Source organism: Protopterus annectens, chromosome 3.part0, assembly GCF_019279795.1.
Source record: "Protopterus annectens isolate FY-2018-M chromosome 3.part0, PAN1.0, whole genome shotgun sequence".
NCBI classification, from domain to species: Eukaryota; Metazoa; Chordata; order Ceratodontiformes; family Protopteridae; genus Protopterus; species Protopterus annectens.
The window spans coordinates 501,633,471-501,657,847 of NC_056731.1; the positions used below are offsets into that span (position 1 = coordinate 501,633,471).

The 24,377-nt window shown below is 39.0% G+C and overlaps 1 protein-coding gene across 2 annotated transcripts in view; it reads left to right on the forward strand.

Annotated features, from left to right (window-relative positions):
* CTNND2 (catenin delta 2) overlaps positions 1–24,377 on the forward strand; it is a 6,416,678-nt gene that overhangs the window by 2,160,608 nt on the left and 4,231,693 nt on the right. The gene's annotated exons all lie outside the window — the stretch shown is intronic.

Genomic DNA, 24,377 nt, shown 5'->3' on the forward strand with positions numbered 1-24,377 from the left:
AACTCACAGAACGTAATTTCAGTGAATGCAAAAACAGTGAGTCCTATTTGCTGAAATTACTTTCACTGACAGTGGAGTTTTTTTTTTTCTCCACTATTGTGTGATCTCATAGTTGGTATATCTAAGTATTGGAGGTGAGTGGTTGCAGGGGGGCTATCCTGCAAAAACAAAATTGTTCAGTTGTTCTTTGAAGGTGGTTTTCGTACACCCCCCCCTTTTCCCATTAACCAAAATTACCTTTGATGACTTGACAATAATCCAGGTAACATATCCCAGAGTTAGTAATGCAAGATTTCACAAGAATTATGAGTAAAGCTGTCTCAGAGTATTGCAGGGCGTATTGTAATAAAGTACTACTGAGACTTGCAAGCCATAAATGCCACTATTAAACATTACATTCTATTTATAATGATCTCATAGCCATTAGAGCAAAATATACATTTTGTACAAAAATTGCAGTAAGATATTATATCACAAGTAGGAGAAGGTCAAAGTGCAGAAAACAAACAGAACATGCATACAGTCTACAGAATGTAATCAGAATGTTGAGGTGAATGGGCAAATAGTAGAAAATAAGCCATGACAAGGGTGGTGGTGGAAAGGAAGAGAGAGAAAGCATAGGAGAGGTTAAAATGTGGAGTAGTATTTGTAACATGTACATACCACAGTCACACACACCTCGTAATTTTATAGCATTTATGTATGTAAGACATGTGGACCACAATTCTGCCAGCAAACAAGTATGTAAATGCAATGTATTCCAGTACTACAGCAGAAGGACATTGCTTCTCATTTAGTAAAATCTATAAGCCTCATCTAATCGACAACAGGTTTTATTTTATTTATTTATTTATTTTATTTTACATTTGTTGACTGGGCTAGTCTAGCTGGATATATGTCCATTTTCATTAGAAGCCCGAGGAGAAAAGCTCCAGTGGATAAAATAAAGCAGTAATAACATAAATACAGTGACAGTAACATATACAATCAAGATTATACTAACAAGGCTATAAATAACAAAGTATCAAATGCATAAAGTTGAGATAAAGCTATATCCAGAGAAATATGCATAATGATATGCAAAGAAGGTACATAAATCCTACTTGTTGCACCAAGAGGAAATAACATGTCTAATGGTACCAGTTCCTGCTTTAATTGTTAGTAGGCAGCATATAACTAATAAATAAAGTAGAATTTACGAGATTATACAAAAATAAAGGTGAAAGGATTAGTCGGGGTTACTGCAAGGGCATAACCAGTGTGATTTAAGGTGACCTTTGAGTTTTTATTTGAAGAGTGGCAAGGAAGGAAGTGAATTAAGATCCTCAGGTAGTAGGTTTTAGTTTTTACCAGCTGTGTTAGAGAAAAGTGAGTCACCTGCCAGGTTGTTGGACTTACTTATGCTGACTAGTATTTTATTAGAAGATCGTAATGAATTAAGACTTTTATAGGGGATTATGAGATTTGAAAGTATAGGGGTGTTATTTGGGTGATTTAGGATCTTGTGGGGGTATGGTAAGTTGTGAAAGTTGTAGGAGGTTTTGTAGTTCAAGCCAGCCTAGCTGCTTTAGATTCAGACAGTGATGGGTTCGGAATGGATTACCAGTGGCAAATCTGGCGATGTGTGGCCAATTTGAGAAGATTATTTTTAGACAGGTGGGGGAAGCATAGAAAAGTGTAGAGATAAGATGGGAGTGGGCAATGTTAGATCTAGCATCTGGGGTAAGGAAGGCCTTAATCCTGTATAGGGACCCCACTTTTCTGTTGACTGTTTTTATAGTGTTATTAATATGGGTGTCAAAGTTGAAATTGTTGATTGTTATACCTAGGAGTTTGGTGGTAGCGTCAGGGGATATGAGGCTGCCATTGTTAGATATGACTGAGAAATTAATGGGGGAGGACTTGCGGGTAGGTTGCAAAGAGGAGGAGCTTTGTTTTATTGGAATTGAGGAGGAGGCAACGTTTTAAGAACCAGGTCTCCACTGTGTTAAATACTTTCTGAGTTAGGGAATGCAGTTCTGATGCTAAGTTGGCTGAACATTTGAGCATTGAATCGTCAGCATATTGTATGCAGGTGACTTGAGGAATAGCTAGGTATAGATCATTGATAAATATTGAGAATAGGAGAGGTCCTAGAATGGAACCGTGAGGGACCCCTAGGATTACCGGTAGGTTGGAAGAAAGACTATTCTCCCAGAGCACTGCCTGCTGCCTATTACTAAGGTAGGATTTAAACCATTGTACAGTCTGGTTGCTAAGTGAAAGAGATCTAAGAATATTAATAAGAAGAGCATGGTTTACTATATCAAAAGCTTTTGAAAGATCAATAAAGAGTGCTGAAGAGAGAACATTGTCATTACGGTTTCTGTTAATGGAGTCAGTAAAGGATAAGAGGGCAGTAGTAGTACTGTGAAATGGTCTAAAGCCATGTTGGCTATTAGCTAGTATATTATGTTGAATTAAATGGGCAAGGAGTTGGTGATGAATGCATTTTTCTATTAGTTTAGCTAAGGGTGATAGTAGGGCAATAGGCTGATAGTTAGAATATTCATTTGAGTTACCCCCTTTGTGTAATGGTATAATATGAGAGATTTTCCAGATGGCAGGGATGGAACCCTCATTTCTGGTTCTATTAAGGAAGATAGATATAGGATAGGCTACTGCTTTGGCTGCTTTTTGCAAATATTCAGCTGGAATTTGGTCAGCTGAAGGAGTACATGGCTTGAGTTTTAGGATAAGCTTAAAGATGAAGTTAGTGGAGATGGGTTGCAGGTGGAAAGTAGGAAGGGGATTTATAGAGGAGGTAAGTAGGCTAGAGTTATCAGGGGATAGCTGGCAGGCTAGAGATTGAATGGCCTCTGTAAAGGTGTTAAAGGTATTAGCAGTTTTGTTGGGAGTATTATGATTAGCATCATGTGGGGTTGGTGTACTGGAGTGGCCTGGGTGTAGGAATCTATCGATACTTGCCCAGAACCTTTGTGGATTATTTTGGTTTGATTGCTGTAAAAGTTCTTTTTGCCAGAGAGAATAGCCTTTTTTGTTACATTTCTCAACTGTCTAAAAGTTTGCTGGTCGGTGATATTTTTGGTAGCACGCCACCTTGTCCAAGATTTGTTTCTGACTAAAATTTTCTGGATGATTTCTTTTGTGAGCCAGGGGGCTGGTTTTGACTTGATTCTAATAGAGCGTTTAGGAGCATGGTGGTCAAGGATAGTTAAGAATTTTTTATTGAAGTATTTGACTGCCTCTTCAAGTGAGAGTGATTTTAGAGAAGTCCAGTCACAAGCGTTCAGCTCACATTTACATAGTCCTGGGTTAAAGTGTTTATTAGACATTGAAGTTCTATATGTGGGAGGATGGGAAATATCTTTTTTGTCTGATAATGTAGGTCAAAGTGTGGTCACTTATGTCATCAGGTAAGATTCCTATCTTATATGTTTGGAAATGGTTATTAATAAGAATCTAATCTAAGGTAATCTCTTTATTGTTTGGTTTGTTAGTTCTGGTAGAGAAGTTGATGATTTGAGTGAAGCCATGGAGATTAATGTGAGAAGTAGGATGCTCACTGTTAACACACTTCCAATCAATATTAAAGTCTCCTAGGAGTATAGTTTCTTGTGGTAAAGTTGATGAAATCCAGCTGAGGATATCTTCAAGAGTACTAGAATTATTGCCAGGAGGTAGATAGATGCAGTTGGTATATATGGACTTATTTGAGTTAAGCTGAAATCTGGAAATAAGGACGTCTGCCTTATTATCTTGAGGGGAATCATAAGGTGAAATGGTAACTTGTAGGCTGTCTTTAAAAAGAATTGCTACTCCCCCTCCCTTACGCTTTTTGCGGTCTTGCCTCAATATATTGTATCCTGGTTCATAGGTAGGTACTAGGCTATCGGCCCAAGGGCCCATGTAAGCCTAGCCAGCAAGGTTCCCTTGCTTACGCCACCCAAGAAAGTTATTTTCCAGTGCCACTGTTGAGCAGAGATACAGAAGTGATCCCCGGGGTGTATTTCGTATTTCCCATCCACTCATCAAGATTTTTCTTGAAGAGTGCTAAGTGGGATAATTTCATTGTCTTGAGTTCTAGGTTTTAACCAGGTTTCAGTTAAACATAGTATATCAAATGAGTGAACATCTAGGAGGGCGTGAAGATGGGGGATTTTATTGTTTACACTGTGGATATTGAGATGTGCTATCAAGAGTGAGTTAGGGGGTTTGGTGGTGTTGAGTGGGGTAAAGGAATTGGGATGACAAGATTCAATTTTTGAGACATTTGTTGGGCCAGGGTTAGGATGGATGTCTCCATCTATTAAAGATTGTTTTTTTTAATCTAAGTATGAGATAGTGTATGCAGCTAATTAGATATTGAACTTTCCTGGCTGTGAGATTATTGTATTTAATGTGGGCCAGTCTGTGATATTTGGATAGCAGGTAGCTAGGTATGGAAGTTATGTTTACATGATTGTGGGAGATAGTAGGAGTTAGAGTGGATGTTTGTGTAGCAGGATAATGAAACTGGAAATACTTGAGGTTTTCAAAGTAGGTTAGGAGGTAGGCTGAGGTTAGGATAGATATATGAGTAAAGAAATGAGTATTAGCTTAGTTCTAGTAGAGTTCATTGAAATAGGCATACTGTTATATAGTTTCAGGGTAATATAAGGGTGCTAGGACCGAAGTGAGACAAATAGCTAGGTAAAAGATAAGATTAATCAACTTAAGTAGTTGGATCAAGGGAAGAAAGTAAATGAAGTAGTGGAGGGATTAGATACAATTATCTAGAGAAGTGGGAATGCCTGGTTGGTTGGATGGGGAAGGGGGTGTGGCTAGGGGGTATAAGCATAGGAGTACTGGGGGTGGGTGGGATATGGGGGTTGGGTAGGGGAGCGGAGTGAGCCCACAGGGTGAACGGAGTGGGTAGAGACAAGAGAAGGAGGAAGCCTATGAAGAACAATCACTGAGAAAAGCTTAGAATATAAGGTAAGTAAAGTTTTGGGGTGATTAAGGAGGTTGTGAAAAAAGTGGTTGGAAGGATAGATGGGGTTAAATATGTACAATCAAATAGTTAAAAAGATAAGGCACAGTTTACTTACAAAAGCAATTTGGGCAAGGGATTGGAAGTACATTTAGATAAGGGGTAGCGGCAAGCTAAGTGGAGGTAGGGCTAGTAAAATAATATAACAAAGATATAGCTGATAAGGATGCCACCTAGTGGACAAACACAGAAGTACAACAGGAGGTTCTAGGAGGGAGAGGACAGATCAAGGAATTCAGTTAGTAGAAACTAGTAGTTAGAGGTAAGTTGCTGGTATGGAGGGGGTACACAGGCTAAGACTGATGGCTTTCCTGGCTAAAAGTGAAATTATAGCCAACACAAAGCAGTTGCCACAATTCTAGAGTATATTGTAAGGTTTATAAGGCCAACATACTCTGCTTCCTTAATTTTCTTTTTTAAACATTTGGGGGACGGATAGAGGATGCTATGATGAAACAGCAAGTTGGAGTGGAACCTTAGCTGTCGCGAGTCAGTCTCCAAAGACAGGATATAGAACTAGATAACTGGGTACTTGTGATAAAAAATGTAGAGAAAGGTACAGTGGAGAAAAAAGAATTGACTTTAGTACAGTAAACAACAACTTGTACTAAGCTACTTTTACAACATCTAATAACACATAGATGTAGGATGCACAATAAAATACTAAACTGTATATTAATTAACTTGGTAGATTAGAGTAGTGAAGACAAACCATGCCTTCCAACATTTAAGCACTAGTGTCATATATCACCAAGTAATTAGTACTATTATATGCCAAATCACTGCAGTATGAGGCATGATACTCAGATAAAATCATATACGAATGAAATGGCAAAACAGTCCCATCAAAATGTCTAATTAACACCCAGTAAACAACTTCAAAGGTTCAGGTAACAAGGCAGTGAAATTAGAATCAAAAGTACATTATCAGCCAGCAGATAACTTCAAAAGTACTTGTAGGAAGAGGCTTCTAATAACCTAGTAGGTAATGTATGCGTGAGTCTACAAGATACATACAGTAACAGGAGAATGCTGAAATCAGAGAGGCAGGACTATCAGGTTAGGTAAACGCTCTCATATCTTTAGGTATGCCTTTAGAGCGCAAGATGCATGCTGCATTCTAAGGACCATTCAGAATATAATTGAATGGGCGACACGCTCCCGTGTCAGAAAACGCTAGCATTTCCAAGGACGCGGTGGAGGCTCTGATTCTAACATACACTAATGAAACAGAAGATATGCCTTTATCAACACAATGTCTATTTAGAAAGCCCTAAATTAAGAGGAGATGTAGTGAGTTACAGCATTTAAAGGGTTTAAGCTAATGTTCAGCTTATACATTAAAGTAATTGGTAAGAGGTTTCGCCAGTTCCAATTGAGAGCTCAATGCTATTTTAGTGCTAAGTAATACACCCTGAGCTAATGGCACACTACAGTTTAGTAGAAGCAAAGATAAGCTGCATAAGGTTAAATAGCAAAGAATTTGCACTACGCTAACAGCAATCACAGTAAGGACCTAGACGAAGGCCAGTTAAGCCTCCACGAGGGAAGAGCGGTAGAATGTAAAGCTCGTATACCTTACTTAGCTTATAACAAAGGGAGATAAGTTCCCGTTAATTAGTTAATAGTAAATTTGAGTAGTAACCCCTTTAGCCACTCTATTCTACCCACAGTTCAAGTTGGGGATTTAGGCAAGAGCTAATGAAGACTTTAAAGCTCCTACCCCTTACTATCTTATGACAACGGGAGATATGCCTCCGTGAGTTAGTAATAGTAAAGGTTAGATTAAAAATTCTAGCTATATTCTTGTACCAAAAACCAACATAGTAGCAATTTGGTAGAGTGTTTGGGATACTGACTGGGGATCATGGATGGTTTGTGTATTGTGTTTCACAAATTAGCCCAAGTAGAGGCTAGATACAGGCTGGGGCTGGGTCAAAGACACACACACTGTAGCTGTGCAATAGCTAAAGTACTCTGTAGCACATGCCAATGAGTACATAATGACATGCAAATGAGTCACAGTCATTATTTAAAAGGGATGCATGACATACCCAATCTTGAGACAGAGGTATGGCATGACCCCTGACCATGCAGGGCATGCCATTTTTCTCTCTGTGTCTGTTTCTACTCCTGATACACGCCCTTCTCTCTCTATTCCATCACCGACCATTCCTCACTACCTTCCACATTTCTCCTCCTTTGTAAAAGTTAGAAAAGTGGCTGTTTAACCACATATAGTCACCCTTCTTTCCATAGCCTTTCATTTCTTATGTTTGCCTTTTTGTTCTCTAATTTCCTATGTATCTTATTCCTCACCATTTATATGCTTGGCACTGACTGTGTCCACCCACATTGATGTGCCAGCTGGGCATTAGTTGCTATATTTTGGTACTTTATATGCCAAAGTATAAATAACTAAGCATTGGCAGCTTTCCTTAATAGTGATGTTTATCAGCTCAACCACACGTATTTCTGTAGTGCTACTCATCTAATACTGTAGCTTATTTCAACCAGTCTGTCCCATTATTGTTGCACTTTGCTTTTTGTAGGAAGTGCTTTGTTCAATATGTAGGCCCTATCCACTGCCAATTCATTGGGTTTGGGAGGGTGGCCTAATGGTTAAGGTGTTTGCCTTACAAACACAAGATGCAGGGTTTGAGTCTCACAAGGGATAATTGGCTAGGCTTAAAATGGCTCACAAGGGCTGTTAGCTTAGTACTAATCTATGAACCTATGAACCTATGTCTGATTCTATCTGTGGTGCATCTCACTGTAACCATCTCAAATGTTAGCATTGCATGACTGCACAGCACTTTGAGCACGTCATCATTTTAATAAGAAGTAAAGTCTATTTTGCACAGATAAATGAAAATAAAAAAATGCAGTGTCCTCATTGTGGTTAGGGACAAGTGTCTAGAGTATGCTCCTGCCCCTTAAAAATGCATCTTTCAAACATTACATGTAGATATTTTAGTGTGACTGTATTCTTTAGTGTACTAGCAATTAAATTATCACAAAGAAAATTATGAAATACTTTTTGCACACTGTATCATTCATAAATATTGATACTCCTTCACCAACTCAATATGGGATTCAAAATCATCTTCATTACTGGTGAGAAACATCCAATTCAGTCATCCAGTAACAGCCATCAAAAATATACATTTTTCATACTGCAGCACTTAAAACATAGATGGCAGTGTTACTCTGATAACGTTTAATTTGTTCTTTTTGATCTTTATTTTCAAGGGGTATGTTGACTGGACCACAAAGGCCCTTTTATAGCCACAGCCTAAAAACAATGGTGTACATTCTGAGTCTATATAGCGGTTATCAAACAAGTAAAAAATATTGTACAATAGACCAAAGTCATTGATGGAAAAGTATCACACAAAAGGCTAAAATAAGTAATACTAGCTTACAGTAACAGAGTTTGCAGAGAGACAGATCAAGATAATAGAAGTAGCAATTATACTAACTCCAAAGCTATAGCGACAGTAATTGCTGTAAATAAGTTATATTACATATTCAGCACACAAAAGATAGGAGCCGTGAACTTAGTAGTGTGATGTTAACTACAGTAGTGTGATATAAAGGATATGATAGTATGAAATAGAGAAATCCACCAAGATGAACCACCACTGCTACTCATGACACTTGCTCAGCATAAAAAAAGATGGATATCAGCCAAAAAGTCACTGTGGTGGTCTGTACCAAGCCTGCGTGGACATTAAATTTGCCTGCTTTTATTAGGTGGTTTGTGGCTTAATTTTGACTTTTTGGCTGATCATTTTTTTATGCTGATGTAGTGACACAAGCGGTGGTGGTTCACCTTGGTGGATTTCTTTTTTCTCAGTATTGTGTTTGAGTCATAGTTTAAAGGAATAAGGAACATGAGGAGGAGACAGTAAGGAGGAGGAATAAGCAAGTAGCTAAGGATGACAGATTGGAAAACACTGTACAAAATAGGCTTTAAATGAGAGGCAAGGCTCACATAGTAACTGAAGGAACAACAACCAGATTGTGGTATCACAGATTCTCACATGTAACACAAAATGGACTAGAGAAAGAAGTTTGAATAGGAGCACTTAATAATTAGGTAATATTGTACTGATCACTACATTTGAGCAGCAGAGACAGTCATATTTCCTCTCTATGTTTTAAAGATGGAGGCTTGGAGAAAATGCAGAGTCTAAAGTATAGTGTCCCAAATACCTGTGCAGTGAAAGTGACGGCCCTTCAAAATTAATTAAAATGGATAGTTTGTGTTAAGGCAGTTTGAGGAGTGGGTCCTAGCAGGGAAGGTGTCTAACAAATTTTGTAGATGAAGGTAAAAAGAAATGCTGTTCTTCTGTGGGTGATTGCTAATCAGTTACTTTCAACACCTGACAGCATTGTTTTCTAGGGGCATGTACCACAAGTCTAAAGTCCTCAGATTGTACTCACTGATGTCAATAATGTGGATTTATTAGTCTCTGATATTTCTGAGTAGCAGGTGCTATATATGATAAAAGAATGATAGCACTTTTTTCCAAGGGCCAGAAGACTTTTCTGAAGAAAAAACTCATTTCGCTTTCCCAACCTTTAAGCGTAGTGCAGATTTTGTTCTGAACACGCTTAAAGCTGGCATTAAGTATAGTGTAGTATCCAGTACCATGCTGTGATATTAAAAGCTGTGAATTTCTTTCCTTAGTTCCATGTGACGGACCACCCTAGTTCAGCTTGGGAGGAACCAGGTAGGGTGTTGAAAAACATAACTTTAGTGTTATTCATAATCATTGTTAACTACTTTGGATGTGAGCCAAGAGAGGATTGTGGAGAAGTACTTGTCAAGTTTGTTCTTTAATAATATTTGAAGGGTCAGGTCTGTTGATCACGGCATGATCTGCATAGCAAGTAGCATTTTCTCAGTATGTGCATGTTCACATATAAGGTACAGAGAAGCAGGAAAGGCTTGATTCTGTCTAAACCCAAGGAACATCTCCATGCAGTTTAAATGTGGAGCAAAGTGTCATGTCTTAGCAGATTAGTTAACCAAGTAACTGCTGCACTCAGTTTAAGATAGAGAAGCCAACACATTGAGTACTAGGGTCTCCAAATAGGTGGTGGCGGGATACAGAGTTCATAGCCTTACTGAGGTACATGAAAGTCACTCCAGTAACAGTGTCAGCTTTCAGGAGCATGATAAGGATAGCATTGGTTTCAGGATGCTATCTATATCTATCTAAAACCACCTCAAAACGATGCACACTGGAGCTGGCCCTGAATAATTCAGCCTGCTGATTCTTATCATAGTCTTCTTTCTTTCAGCCTTGGTAGCTAACCTAACAGTTTTGAGGATTTGTCCAGTACCTGTCCTCAAAGTAAACCACAGGGATCAAAATGTTTGTTACCCGTACAGCAATTCATCTTGAATTCTTATCGGGGCCCACAGTGCCCTATGGGTTAAAACTTCACTTTAACAGCAGTTATACTTGTGGCAGTGTCTAGCTTGGGGGGGGGGGTTCAGGCAACATATATAACTCTGGATATCCAGAAGGCCCCACATGCCATTTAATGAAGACATAGTAGTGCATCAGAATAGGTCTGTTCAGCAATTCCTGAGATATGTCAACTGGGGAAGCCACCCAAATGTCTACTATGGAGTGTTAAAAGCATTCTGGGTGTGTGTGTGGGGCTTCTCTCCCACATATCAGGTGCTGGGTGGGCTTGCCCATCCTGAAAAAGAACTTTTAAAGACAAAGAACAATCTTCAAGATTTTCTTTTTTTTTTTTCGGCATTTCAGTATGCAGCATTCCAAGAGCCGACATTTCAATAAGCAGCCACCCTAACCTGCTGATTACTTATAGATGCCTAACAAAATTAAGCTCATCAAACCTAGCTAAGTTTGAGCAAAGTTAAAATCAAATTGTTAGAATTGTAACCAGATACTTAGATGGCACATCACTATGGCTTAGTTTGATCCTTCCACTGGTCGGAGCTTAGGCAATATTTAAGCATGGTGGATTTAAAAATTGCTCACTCAGTCCTCCGTGATCTACTAAAATCCAATACATGAAGCATATACACCTGTTTAAAATATCTATTTGACTAACTAGCTTCCTGGATAAAGCCCATTTTCAATTACTTCAGTAAATATGTTTTTTTCAAATGAGATAGCAAATCAATAAATTTTGCTCCCAGTCACACTTTAAGCAAAGTACATCTTTCACTTCAGCATACCACATGTAAGTTATCTCCATCTCAATCTTCAGCATACATCAGCTAAGATATCTACCTCTCACACTTCAGCATACATCATCTAAGATATCTACCTCTCACACTTCAGCATAATATATCTAAGTGACTTACCTCTCACACTTCAACACACCACATCTAAGTTATCTCTGTCACACACATCAGAATAGCACATCTTAGTTATCTCCCTGTCGCACTTCAGCATACATCTAACTTATCTTCATCTTATACTTCAGCATACTGCATTTAAGTTACTTTTCCCCTCACACTTCAGCATACAACACCAAAGTTATCTCCATCACATACTTCAGCATAACACATCTAAGTAATCTACATCTCATACTTCAGCGTACCATATCTAACTTATCTCTGTCTCACACTTCAGCATATTACATCTAAGTCATTTCCATGTCACACTTCAGCATATTACATAGGATCATAGGAGATTACTAGGCTAATGGCTGTGGGGCCTTTACAAGCCTAGACAGGAGTCTATCCCCAAAAAAGAAACCTCAATCAGCACCTGTCACCCCTGTCAATGAGGGACTCAGGTGGAACTCCTAGGATAAATTTGTGGTTGCCCATCCACTCATCAAGGTTGCGCTTGAAGAGGGTCAGTGACATACTTTGTTTGATGTGTATGGGGAGTCTATTCCAGAGATGGGACAGTCTCTGGGAGACAAACCTGTGTCTCCAGCAGGTTTAGTTAATGTCACATATTAGATTTAAGCATTTCGGTTGGGTACTACATGAGGAGGTAGACTTAAGGATATGGAGCATCTCTAGTAGAGCAGGGTCTAAGATTGCCTTGTAGGTGAGACACACTTCACCTCTGAGCAATTTGTATGATACCAAGTAGAGTGATAGTGATTTGAGCCTGTCCACAAAGGACAGGTGTTGGAGACCATGGATTCTCTTAGTGAGGTATTTCTGTGGCCTTTGCAGTTGGTGCAGGTGTTTGTAGAGGTACATACCAAACAGGGCATTGTACTCAATTGTTGGCCTAATGAGGGAGGAGTACAGAGAGGTAATAACCTCCTTTTTTCTGGATGCAACCCCTTTACTTATGAGATGAAGCAAGTAAAAGACTTTTCTGACCACGGCCAAGTCAAGGTAAGCTGTATGTACTGACTTTCCTTCATCCAGTGCCTTGGTGACAGTCTCAAAAAAGTCAACCAGGTTCAACACGCAAGATCTGCCCTTGATGAATCTGAACTGGGTGGGGTAAAGTGCTTTGAGATTGCCTATGTCCTTGTTTATGAGGTTCATAATATGCTCCAAGGCCTTACAGATCAGACTTGTCAAGCTAATGGGGTGATAGTTTCCAGGGTCAGTAGTGGCACCACCTTTGTGCAAAGGGATGACAATGGCAATTCTCCACTCTGCTGGAATGAAGCCTGTACTTAGGCTATGGTTGAATAGGGTGTTCAATAGCGAGGCTAGTTTTTGCTGGAGATGTTGCAGAATGCAACCTGAGATACAATCAGGTCCCATGGAAGCTGTGTTCTTTGCCTTGGATAGGGCCTTTAACACTTGGTCTACGGAGATGTGAGGTGCAGGGAAAGTACTGGGGATGTCAAATGGGCCTCTGGGGGGACGGTGGGTGAAGTTTGCTCTGAAACTATCTGCTAGCAGGTTGGCTACTTCGACAGGATCAGTGTAAGTGGTACTGTTAAGAACTAATTCAAAACAAACCTGGGGTTTACCATGGAGGTTTCTGATGTAACTGAAAAACGCTTTGTGGTTAACCTTTATTTTGGAGGCTAGTTTCGATTCATAATTGGCTTTGGAGGTTTTCACTAGTGATCTAATTGCTTGTTGAAGCTAAGGAGGGAGCTTTTCCTATTGGGAATTTGTGCATTTTTACCCTTGGACAACAGTTTCTTCCTTCTGTTGTAAAGCCTGTTGATAGAAGATGTCCACCACATAGGTTTGTGTTTCCTTGAGGAGCAGGTTTTTGTTCTGCTGGATATGGTTGAGTCCATGCAGTTGTACAGGTGCTTGTATGCTGCACTGGCGTACTTTTCAGCATATTTGTTTGCATTCTCTGAAGGGGTCGGTGGTGTGAAGCTACTGATATCCTCCCTTAGAAGGTTGTAGTCAATTTTTGGAGAAGTTCTCGTGCATCATGTTGGCACGCCAGTCTGGAGGTGTGCTTGTCTTTAATGTAAATAGAAACCGCACCACCCTAAGTCTTCCCTACCTCATTTTGGGGTCAGAATGTGTGGAATGATGTATAGCCTGGTATGGCAGGAGTGCTCTTTGCAGCCTTCAACCAAGTTTCCGTGACTGCACAGATGTCAGCATCTTCCAGTGCTAGGAGAGCCTCCAGTGAGTGCATTCTCAGGTTAAGGCTTCTAACGTTAAGCAGCATGACCTTTAATTTGCTTTTTGACAGATCTTTTATGTTGGAAGATTTGTCTATGGGACATTGCCTAAAAAAAGGCACAATGGGGGAGGGAAGAGCCTTGGGCAGAATCCTGAATCCCAGTGGTAACAAATGGAGGCCATCTCTATCAAAGCATTGAGGCTTGTCAGCCATGTCATCAAGCAGACAGATACTGGATCCCCTTGGAATGACACTGGAAACAAAGCCAATTGTTGAAGTCAATTATTTTTTGTTGGTATTGTGTTATCATTCTTGGTGAAGGTAGGATGCTGATTAGGGCTAGTGTCATACCTGCCTGGGACACATACTCTGACAGCTCAGTCATGTCTCTCTTCTTATAATCCAGGCAGGTACATCTCATGTCATTCATACCAACAAGAACAATGACAGAGTCATACTTGTACCTGTTGTGGAGAGACTTAAGTGCGTGCATGATGTGGCAGATTCTGACACCTGACAGACAACTGACTGTGATCTTCTCCTTGTCAAGCCTGGAGAGGGGGACATCAGTGTCTCTCACAATTGAGTCGCCAGTGACTAGTATGTTTGGTTTAATGTTGTGCTTTATGGGCTGTATGAGTTTATTGTTATGCCTTATGGGGTGTGTTTGTGAGACACTGGTGTGTTGTCTGCTGTCTGTGATGTGTTTGGTGTTTGCGCTGAATGTCTGTGAGTGTGTTTTGGAGGTCTCTGCTGTTTAGGTAAGTTTTTATTGAGGACCTCTGTATATGTGGGTGTGTGCTGTGCTTGGCTATGTGATGTGGGTGGTGTGATGTTTTTGCTGGCAATCTCCTCTTTGACTGAGGTGTGAGAAAGCATGGATTCCAGTTTACTGATGTAGATGGAATTCTTGCAAGTAGAAGAATTATGTGCTAGGAGAAGAGGGCTGCCAGTGAACATGAGGCAGTTGCTACACTGTCTCAGTATGCCCGTGTCGACCAGGCTGGCAGGAGAAACTGACTGGAATTGTCCAGACATAGTGTTTGAAACTTGGATGGACTTGGGGAGAGAGGGTTTTGATAAGGTTTGTCTGGAGCAGTGTAGGCCAGAAAAACCTTCTTAAATGTAAAATAACTGACCTGAAGCCCAGGTGCTAAAACCAAACTAAGACGGTTAAAATAACAACAAATTTAATCAGGCTAACATGCAATAATAAATACAGCAGAATAAAACCACTTTAACACTTAAGAGAAAGGAGGAAGAACACAATAAACAAAATCAAAGAAGCAAGGGGTAGTCCTACCCATATGGTTATCCTGTACTCAGTACACTAAGCAAATGAGATGGACTGTGAGGAGTGCCCAAAATCAAATTTACAGCAGGGGTGGGCAATTCCAAAGCCACCAAATTTAAGAACATACCAACAGTAGGGTAGGAAAAACAAAATACAGACGAGAAAAGCAATCTCAAGCAAATCAATAAATGCAGCAAAGTTTTGTTAACTAAAACAAAATGCAGACAACGAGAAAAGCAATCTCAAGTAAATCAATAAATGCAACACAGTTTTGTCAACTAAAACAAAATGCACACACTGAGAAGCAATCTCAAGCAAATGAATAAATGCAGCACAGTTTTGTTAACTAAAAGAAAATGCAGACACCCAGAACAGCAATCTCAAGCAAATAAATAAATGCAGCACAGTTTTGTTGTCCATCACTGATACAGATTAAGTGCCAAAAATATACTTAGAAGGTTTTTGAATCCAGATGGCTGTTGAATCAGTCACAGCTAGGCAACAAAGAGCAGCCAAGATACTGATAACTGTCTCACTGAATTGTAACTCCTTGTACAAATCAGTAGAATAAAGGAAAACTTAAGAGCCTCTGGGAATCAGATAACAAAAACCTGTGCTCATACCTTGGGTAGGTTGGCTTCAAAAGAAGGGAGACCAACCCCCACTATGAAAGCAGCTGAACAGAATCTAGACAGTGACAAGAAATATCAAGCAAATAAATAAAAGTACTACAATTTTGTAACCTATCAGTAAAACAGAAAACAAAATGCAGACACTGAGAAAAGCAGTCTCAAACAAATCAGTAAATGCAGCACAGTTTTGGTGTCTATCACTATTAACAGATTAAGTGCCAAAAATATACTTATAGGCTTTATGTATCCAGATGGCTACTGAATCATTCACAGCTAGGCCACAAAGAGTAACTAGATACTGATACTTTCTCATAGAATTGTAACTCCTTATACAGAAGTCAGTTATCTCCACCTGACACTTTAGACACTTTAGCACACCACATCTAAGTTTAGCGCACCACATCTAAGTTATCTCTGTCTGACAGTTCAGCATACCACATCAAAATTATCTCACTCTCACACTTCAGCATAATGCATCTAAGTTATTTCCCTCTCACACTTCAACTTACCACACTTATGTTATCTCCATCTCACACTTCAGCACACCACATTTAAATTATCTCTGTCTCACATTTCAGCATACCAAATTTAAGTTATCTCTGTATCATACATCAGTATATCACATCTAACTTCTCTCCATCTCACACTTCAGCATATCGCACCTATATTGTCGCTGTCTCACACTTCAGCATGCTGCATGTAAGTTATCTCCATCTAACATTTCAGCACAGCACACTTAAATTATGTCTCACACCTCAGCATACCACATCTAAGTCATCTCCATCTCACACTTCAGCATACCGCATCAATGTTATCGGCATCTCACATTTTACCATACCCAAATTTAAGTTATCTGTGTCTCACACTTCAGCATACCACATCCAGGTTGTCTTCGTCTTAGCTGCAGTATACCTCACCTAAGTTATCTGTCTAACAATTCAGCATACCATATACAAGGTATCTCTGTCTACATGCCATAAACAAGCTTTACAACAAAAGGAAGAAACTGTTGCAGAAAAGAGGAAAATCCCAGGATGCAAAAAACTCCCTTATCAGCCTCAGTAAGAAGCTAAGATCTCTCATAAAATCTTCCAAAGCTAGTTACGAAAATAAAATTGAGAAAGATTCCAAAGACAGCCACAAGGTATTCTATAGCTATGTCAAGAATCTAAATGGCAATGCTCAGATCTGCTCTGAACTACAACAGAATGGCATTAAATATACTGATCCCAAGGATATTGCCAATATCCTGGCAGATCGATTCAGTGCAAACTTCACCCCTCTCTCACCCCTTAAAGGGCCCATCTCAATACCAAAAGATTGCCAAATGCTGATAATAACGGCCACACAGGTAAAAAATGCACTCTCCAAAGCTAAGAATACAGCATCCATGGGACCAGACGACATCCCAGGCTGTGTACTATATGAACTACAAAATGAACTGGCACCTCACCTAAGTGTCATGTTTAATAATAGCCTCACCTCAGGCTTCATGCCCACTGAGTGGCGCACAGCTATAGTTATCCCACTCCACAAGGGGGGATCCACCTTGGATCCTGGGAACTACCGCCCCATCAGTCTGATGAGCCTGATCTGCAAGGCCAATGGAACGTATTATTATGGAACTTATAAACAAAGACATTGGCAAACTTCAAACACTGGACCCCATGCAGTTTGGGTTCGTGAAGGGCCGATCTTGTCTCCTGAAGCTTATTGACTTCTTTGAGTCAGTCTCCAGAGCAGTGGACATGGCTAAGGTGGTCCACACAGCCTATCTGGACCTCGCCAAGGCCTTTGACACGATCCCCCTCTCTGGAATCATAGATAAACTTACTAAGCTGTACATTAATCCCTATGTCACTCGATGAGTTGCCAACTGGGTTACTGACAAAACCCACACTGTAAAAGTAGCCGACTCTAAATCCAGCTCCTGACAAGTGACAAGTGGAGTACCTTAGGGTTCAGTCCTGGGACTGCTCATGTTTGGCATCTACATCTCTGAAGTACAGACCAACACTAAGGGACTCTGGCTAACAAAGTTCGCAGATGACTGCAAACTGGGAGCCATTATTGAATCCTCAAATTATGTGGATATTCTACAAAAGGACCTTACAGAAACAGATGCTTGATGCCACAGCCATGGGCTCAAGCTCAATGCCAAGAAATGTATAGTTATCCCCTTTGGGAAAAAACATGTACCCATGTATTACCACATAGGTGGCAGTATACTAAATAACAAAAGTGTGATAAGAGACTTAAGGACACAGGTGGACAGTTGTCTCACCTTCGATAACCACATTGCCACAACAGTCAGAAAATCCTTCTATGTGGCACACCTCATCACTAAGGTCTTTTCATCCAAAAAAAGGAGGTCATTGTCCCACTGTACTCATCCCTCATTAGACCCATTATAGAATACAACAACCCGTTTGGAATGTACCTCTCAAGGCATCTGCAACAACTGGAAAGGCCGCAGAAATACCTCACTAAAAGAATCACAGGCATAAAGCAGATGCCCTGTGCTGACTGTCTAAAAAAACTCCAGCTATACTCTGTGGCATATCGTCTATTCAGAGGCAATCTCTGCCTAACATACAAGGCCATGTCAAACCCAGAGCTGTAGGACATGTTACACTTAAAGAAATCTCAATCCCTCAGAGCCACACGCTCCAAGGATCTAAACCTTGTCATCCCAATGAACAAAACATGCTGGAGGGATAGGTTCCTGACCTAGAGACTCCTCAGACTCTGGAATAGACTGCCCATACATGTCAAACAGAGTGCCTCTTTGGCCCTCTTCAAAAGGAACCTTGATGATTGGATGGGAGATAGGGTCCAGGGAAGTAAATACTGTGGGAAGAAATAGCCAGGGAATTGTTATGGCTAGGCTTATATAGGCCCTAGAGCCGATAGCCTAGTACCAACCTATGAACCTATGAACATATCAGCACATCACATCTAAGTTATCTCCTTCTCACATTTCAACATACCGCACCTAAGTTATCTCTATCTCAGACACAGCATACCGCAGGTAAGTTAAATCAGTCTCAAATTTCAGCATACCACACCTAAGTTATCTCCGACTCACACTTTTTAGCACACCACATCTATGTTATCTTCATCTCACACATCAGTACACCACATTTAAGCCATCTCGGTCTCACACTTCAGCATTCCACATCTAAATTATCTCTGTCTCACACTTCAGAATATTACATCTAAGTTCTCTCCCACTCACACTTCAGCATATCCATCTAAGTTATTTCCATTTCACACTTCAACATACCATGTCTAAGTTATCTCTGTCTCAAACTTCACCCTTCCAAACCTAAGTGCCTCTGTTTCATACATCAGCATACCGCATGTAAGTTATCTCCATCTCACACTTTAGCATAATACATCTAAGTTGTCTCGGTCTCACACTTCAGTATACAACATGTAAGTTATCTCAGTCTCATATTTCAGCATAACACACCTAAGTTATTTCCATCTCACAGTCAGCATACCACATCTAAATTGTGTCTCTCTCTTTTTGTCTCTCTTTCATTTGAGAGTACCATATCAAAGTTATCTGTCTCACACTTCAACACACCACATCTGAGTTGTCTTCCTTTTGCATTTCAGCATACATCTAAGTCATCTTGATCTCACACTTCAGCTTACCACAGCTAAGATATCCCCATCTCCCACTTCAGTACTACATCTAAGTAATCTCTCACTCACACTTCAGCATTCCACATCTAAGTTGTCCCCATCTCCCACTTCAGTACCACATCTAAGTAATCTCACACTCAGACTTCAGCATATCATTCCAAGTTATCTCTGTCTCAGTACAGCTTACCACATCTTAGTTATCCCCATCTCCCACTTCAGTACCACATCTAAGTAATCTCCCACTCACACTTCAGCATACCACATCTAAGTTATCTGCATCTGACACTTCAGAATGCCACATCCAAATTATCCCTGTCTCATGCTTAAGTATGCAGCATCCAAGTTATCTCTCTCTCACACTTCATACCACACCTAAGTTCTCTGTCTCACACTTCAGCATACCACTTCTAAGTTATATTCCACCCACACTTCAGCGTTGCATATCTACATTATCACCCTCTCACTACAGCATAGCATGTCTAAGTTAACGCCCTCACACATTTCAGCATACCGCACTTAAGTTATCTCCATCTCACACTTCAGCATTCCACATCTACATTTTCTCCATCTCACACTTTATCATACATTAATTACATTAAATTAAATTCTAAGTCTGTTGTACTCCATGTAACTACATGGATTTTCATCACATGCATCAGTCCCCTCCCCCTCACTTCCTGTTCACTTACCAATCTAGCTGACCAACAGCTGTTTGATGTTGTTCTTAGTCCCCTTACCTTAAGTGGCCCCAATACTAGCCTTCAAGGCTGGTACTGCTGGTGTTGGTGGTGAGTTGGTAAGGGGAAAGGAAAATACAAAGCTCAGTTTTGGTGCAGAAGGCTGTAAATTCTATTCCCATACAAAGTAACTCGATTATTGGCACAGCAGTAGCATGGGTGGCGGTACTGCACTCCTGAGTGTGTTCTTCAGATGAGATTTTGAACCAAGGCCCCATCTGCTTGAGTTGGTGGTAGCTCAGGTGGATATAAAAGATCCCATGACACATACTGAAAATTGCAGGAGTCCTAAATTTATAATTGCAAAATATTTATATATTTACAAATGTTTACATATATATAATATATAAATATACAAATCTGTTCACATATTCATGATTTCCTTTACAATCATGCTAAATTTTCATACCCATTAGACCCTCATTCCTTTTTCCATAACCATCTGATTTTAATTAATATTATTGCTAAAATCCATTTACCATTAAACATAATTTCATTTATTCTTTCATTCCAAATAACCCATATAAAACATAAAATAACTTTTTATCTATTTTTTAACATATTCTTTACTTTTATTGCCATAAGTCATATTTAACCATATCCATGTTTATTTTATCTACTTCTTTTAAATCTTCAAAAAATATTCTTTACATAATTTTCCCCAAAACTTTTTTACTCTTTTACATTTCAAAAGCACATGTTCTGTAGTTTCTTCTTCTTCTTGACAATGTAAACATATTCTATTACTTTTCTTTTTCTATGATATATTTCTTTTTACTGGCAATTTTTATCTATTACCAGTCTCCACAAAAAAATTGTCATTCTACTTTCTGATTAATCTATTTGCTTCTTATTTTTATAGCTGTGACAACCCACCACTGGACCAGTAATCAAGGAACCACAATCCTCACTACTGGCAACAGCAGGGAGTATAGACTGGGAGGATAACACGTACACACACATTATTTCCAGAAGCAGCTCTCTGCATCACATGCACTTTCCCTTAAGGGAACATAGAGATCGCAGTCAGTCCAGGACTGGTTTCTCCCTTTTTCTCCAGATCCCCAATAAAACTGCCCACTGGCACAGCTGTAGAGTTGAGATCTCAGCTGAGTGGCCAAGCCAAGACCTCCAGCACCCTCTCTATCCAACCAGTGCTTTGGGTCCCTGCCCAAGTAGCTGACACATGCACTCTTTAAGGTTTGATCATACACACACACACACACACACACACACACACATCTGGGAAAGGCTGGCACATGTTTACTAGCTATGCCCCTTTTTACCAAAACTATAAGGTAGTTATCACTGCCACCAGTCAATTCCTTATCAGCTACTTTAAGGCCCTTAGCAAAGGGGGTCCAGCCTTACTGACTAATGTTACTATTAATACAAATGGTAGTTTGACCAAGAGCAAGGCTATTAGGAGAGGCCCACACAGTGTCACCAAATAAATATGCAAGAACTCTCAAAAATTAAATATATCTAGAAAGATGAACCACAATAAAAGGTTTAAATACATTTAATAATAAATAATAAAAGTACAAGAAGATTCTCAGTATATATTCACAGTGACATCAGAGTTCAAAATCACGGGAAATATTTAAAACATTGTAGTACAGTCTCAAGTAAATAAAGACAAATATTTAAACTAAGCTTCACTGTATTCCTGATTGAATCTAAGAGAATTACTATACCCTAGTTAACTTACTTAATTGGAGCAAGGCAAATGTGTGGTAAATGGTTCTTGTCAGGTCTAAGACAGAATACAGAATGCACTGTCACACTAAAAGACTTCTCAAATTAATATCTCAAATATTACTGCTGGGATAGCTTGAAGAATGATGACATTTCTTGTCATCTGACTCTATCCCAGATGAACCCCCACTGCTTGGAGTTAGCAGTATTTAGCATCTACCTGTGAAAATACATAGACCGCAGATCTTTGGCATTTGCTGGATATCATAAAACAATTACATTCCTCAACATTGCAAGACTAGTAATTATTTCACCCTAAAGACAATACAGAGAGCTCCCTAGTATAGATATTGTGTATCTTGGTACACTAAAAACTGAAAGATACCATCTTTTATTGAATAGCCATGAAGTAATTTAATTTTGGGTATTTTTCCTGAAGTTAACCTCCTGTATTCCATTTTCCACTGTTAAGATATATACATTTAAACAGTTACAGTAGTGCATGTACATTTCTGTTCTCTTCCAATAGGGCCCACTATGGTTACGTTTTAAGCACAAGCACTTTATAAAATACCTTTTTAACACACGTCTGTACAAACCAGTTTGATGTGCACATGATATACAGTTCTAATACAGTTGTAACACAAGTGTCTTCTATAAATCATGTTGATATTCACAAATGACATATAATTGTTTACAAAATTCCAGATAGCTGTGCTGGCAGTATCTTCTTTCATGACAATAACTCTAATTTTGTTTTCATCTGTTACATTTGCCGATAAAACAGTAAAGTTTTAGTATTACATTCTTATAGCATAGTTTTCTGTCTTCGTCTATATCATCAATTTTTATTTTCCACAAAAATACTTTTTCTTAGTAGCATTTTGTTAATTGATTTATACACACTTTTTTCTCTTTTACTGTTTTTCCATACCCCAAAATTTATCATACTTATATTTATACAGTTTTACTACTAATCTCTCATCATTTTCATTTATCCACTTTACCACTTTGTACAAATTAAATGAAGCAGCATATACCACTGGGTTAATTAAGTGTAAACCTCCTCCATCTTTATTTACAAACAAAACTTCTGTTTTCACTATGTTTAATCTAGAACCCCATATAAGTGGAAAAAGAATCTGCAATAATTCCTTTTCAAATACTTTTGACAACATAAATACACTTGCTAAGTATGCTATTTTTCCATCAGTACTGAATTTATCAAATAAGCTTTTTTTTTCTGAATGATAATTTATATGTTACCCCAGGTAAGTACATTATCAATAAAACATCCATAAAATGGTTCTCTAGTCAGGAATCCAGGAATTCATGTAGATAGTAATTTAGCCTTTGACCAACATGTGTCCAAGATAGTAAGAAAATCCTTCTATGTTTCTCAACTTAGAGGTAAGGGCATGGCATCTAAATCCACGGAGGTCATCGTATCACTTTACTCAGCCTTCATCAGACCCATCATAGTGTATAATGCCCCCTTTGGTATGTACCTGACCAGACACATGCAGCAACTGGAATACCCACAGTGGTGCCCTACAAAATAAATACAGGGAGTAAACAAAATGTCCTATGCTGATCACCTCAAAGCCCTGTATCATACAGACTACTGAGAGATGATTTTTGCCTTGTATACAAGGCATCCCTGGACCCTGTTTTGATGAACCTTTTGCACATTTTCAAAATGAACAGCATCAGAAGGTACTAGATCAAAGGATCTAAATTTTGCTTGCAACTTAAATAGGACATGTTGGACAAATAGATATGTTTCTATGAGAATTCCCATTCTCTAGAACAGGCTTACCATCCATGTTTGTAACTCTGTTTAAGCACAACTTGGACCAGTGGATAAGTAATTGGAAATTCAGCTCTGGTCTGGTGGACAGCGGCAATCAGTAAATCACCTCAGTTTAAATCAAATTTGTGGGCCATATTTAGGTTGCAAGGTTAGGCTTATAAGAGCCCTAGTGGTTGTTAGCCTAGTATTTACCTATTAACCTATTAACAAAATACATGCTTGCTTTATTTCTGCTTTTATTTTTTTCCTATTGAATTTTAATTACGTCTTTATTCCTAAATGTTATACCTAACACATAAATTTAATTAATTATAAAATATATACCCAACTCTTTAGTATACCACCTAAACCTTTACTTTTCTCTATATTTAAAGCCATACCTATCATCTCTAGGCACTCATTTGGGCACATTATTACTTCTTTTATCCAAATTTTGTTTTTTGCAATTATTATAATGCCATCTGCTTATATTAACAGACCTGGGATTTTAACTCTTCAGGTGTTATATATCCTACCTTTTTCATATTGTAATTTATTTCACATACTTTCACATTCGTAAATAATGCAAAAAAGTATGCAGTCCATTGGACATCCCTGTCTTACACCACTCTTCATATGTACCTCTTGGCTTAACCAGCCATTTACAAATAGTTTTGCTTTAGTATTACTATATGCTGCCATACATAATTTCCTAACTTTCTAACTTATATTATAGTCTTTTATTATTACCCATATCATTTCATATCCAAATGTGTCAAATGCCTTATTAAGGTCTCCTGTCGTGATTTTCGCTTATTCTTTTCTGTTCATATCATACACAATTTCTCGATTCTCAGCTAGAGTGTCTTCTGTGTGGAGGCATACGTGAATGGGGCATGCCTTCGTTGAAGGTTGTGCGTCAGGGCTGGTAACCCGGTACGTAAAAATCCACTACCAATCATTAGCGG